At 39.6% G+C, this 2,500-nt stretch overlaps 1 protein-coding gene across 2 annotated transcripts in view; it reads right to left on the bottom strand.

The window, feature by feature from the left end:
* Positions 1-2,500, bottom strand: part of LOC113805826 (uncharacterized) — a 268,366-nt gene that overhangs the window by 264,906 nt on the left and 960 nt on the right. The gene's annotated exons all lie outside the window — the stretch shown is intronic.

Genomic DNA, 2,500 nt, shown 5'->3' with positions numbered 1-2,500 from the left:
TCTCTCTCTCTCTCTCCTACCGTCTCATTCTTTCCTTTTATTTTCTTTCCTTCCATTTCCTTGTTCTCTACTCTTCCCCTGCATCTCTGTGTCAAACCCACCTTCTAGCTCGCCCTATCTCCCTGAGTGAAGATGCCGGTGCGTCTCTCCGCCTCCACCTTCAGAAAATTGCGAAGGGAAAAGGCGGGAACCGATGGCCATGGAATCATAGAAGATCCCCCCTCGTGTATCGCTTTCGCTTTCTTTGCCAATCCAATTACGCGATCACGCGGCGGATTTGAGCCTCTTGCAGATGGGTTGGCTCGCCGCCTAAAAATCCTCGCCATAACTCCTACGCGGACGCGAGCCTCCCTCCCTTTACTCCGCATCTCCAAGACGCCGCGACGAAAGCCAAAATTTTCGCGGTGAACCAGACCTTTCGCCGTGACACGACTGGGTGTCATGCGTGTCTCCGTGACGGCAGGGCGTCACACGTGCCATTATGATAACAGGCTTACCAAGGCCTGCCTACCGAAGTCCGCCACGACCCGCTGCTGCTAGGAGAGTGGAGATGCGGTTGCCAGTCAGGTCGCCGCCTCCACCAGATCCCAGTCCGTGTGGTTACGAATCTGGTCGCGCATGACGGGCGCTGCACGTTGACTCATCACGTAACTGGCGCGTGACACCAGCAATAACGTCTAGCACACGCACGCACGCACACCCAGTGTACGTATGCACACGCACGCCCGTACACGAGCGTGTACTCACTCCCCCGTCGACGGCAATATTTACGAGATGCGGCATCACCTTGCATGCCGGCAGCCGCCGTCACGCCAGCGAGCACACCCTCCCCTTCCGGAGCCACGGACTACTAATGTCTGAAGGTTCCTGTCCCACTGCGGATTATGACTTGCTCAAACACCACTGAACGAAACGCTGGAGCTTAATGTCGGATTTATGAATCCTAATTGCTGATCCCTTATGCCAAAGGACCTTTAAAACTATGTAGGAAGCAACATTTCCTTCTAATATAAACATCTCTAATACCGGTAGTATTACATTCATATGTAGATACAATACTATTTCTTTGTTTACTGATAACTTAATGGGTGGGTAAGTATTGTATAAACGAAAACATAGTGCCTTATGCGAACCAATTTTAACTGAAATATCCCATTACAAACATATAAATTCCACAGCCAAATGTGTTTTACCCTCTTTATATTTGTTCCTACTGCCTTGGTATTGGTCTAGAATTCAGAAACACATAACTTCGAACATAACTGTACTTCCACAGAACTACAAACTTTGGTTCACTGAATATCATCCAATAATTTTGATTCACTGAATTCTCAGCAAAGTATCATCAGTTCCCCAGCTACAGTACCAAATAAACTACAAGACTTCACAGTGTTTAATGCCTCTTACATATGACACTATAATAAGCAGCCGCAACACTGCAATTATCTAATAATCTCTGACAAATCAAAAAATCAAGTCTTGTTAAGCCAATCAAAGCCAATTCAAACCATCATAACATCTTCACCTTCATTATACTATCATACTAAGATTTTCAATTATCAAATTAATCCTCAAAGTATCATTAGGACTTGTGTAAGCTATTCCTTGTATTGCATGACTAGAAAAAAAAAACAATAACATTATAGTGTTTGCATTACATTTGTCATGGGATATCATTAAAGGCAAGATAATCACTACCATACAAAAGAGATCAGAATACACTACATTACACCATGAATTTTAAATTATCATTTGATCATATTACATGACACAAATTTGTTACTGGTGTCATATGCTTTCTCTATCTTTACATAAATCTTTTTGGTCTGATTTTATGCAATGGAAGAGTAAATTATAGGTCTAAGCAATCAGACTGATAAATACAGAAAAACAATACACTCATTAATACATGATCAACTTGAAGTCATTGATATAAAAAACAGAAAGTAAAAAAGGTAGCAAAAATCAAGACACTATAATGACTGATGAAAGCCATGAGATCATAGAACTACACTCATGAGTAATTGAAAAAAATATAATTTAATCTAATATTCATATATAAAGTGCCAATCACTGGAGGATACTTTGGACATTAATAAATCTTATAATCAACCAGTCAGCTTTATGAAGAACATTAAAGGGAAGTTATTAGTAAGAATTGAAAAAAAAAAAAAATCTGTGATAAAACATCACATACAATACATACACAAATTATATAAAATATACAACTAAGTCCTACTTGAATAATGGAGGAATCATTTCTAGTATATTTCATCTTTCTTGACATTTTGCTTTATCCTCATTCATTATATCTGAACTTGAGATTTAGCTTGAGAGATAAATGTGTCTACCTAGAATTTTTTTATTTCCTGGTTTTAAGATGCTCCTTTTATGATGCTCCTTGAATGATTTGCGGAATTAAAAATCTTTTATCTAATATTTTAAAATCAAAACGTATACTAGCGTAAAGTCACTATTTTCATATTCTTTTGTACGCAGT

Source organism: Penaeus vannamei, chromosome 4, assembly GCF_042767895.1.
Source record: "Penaeus vannamei isolate JL-2024 chromosome 4, ASM4276789v1, whole genome shotgun sequence".
NCBI classification, from domain to species: Eukaryota; Metazoa; Arthropoda; class Malacostraca; order Decapoda; family Penaeidae; genus Penaeus; species Penaeus vannamei.
This window is presented reverse-complemented; position numbering and strand designations above follow the sequence as displayed.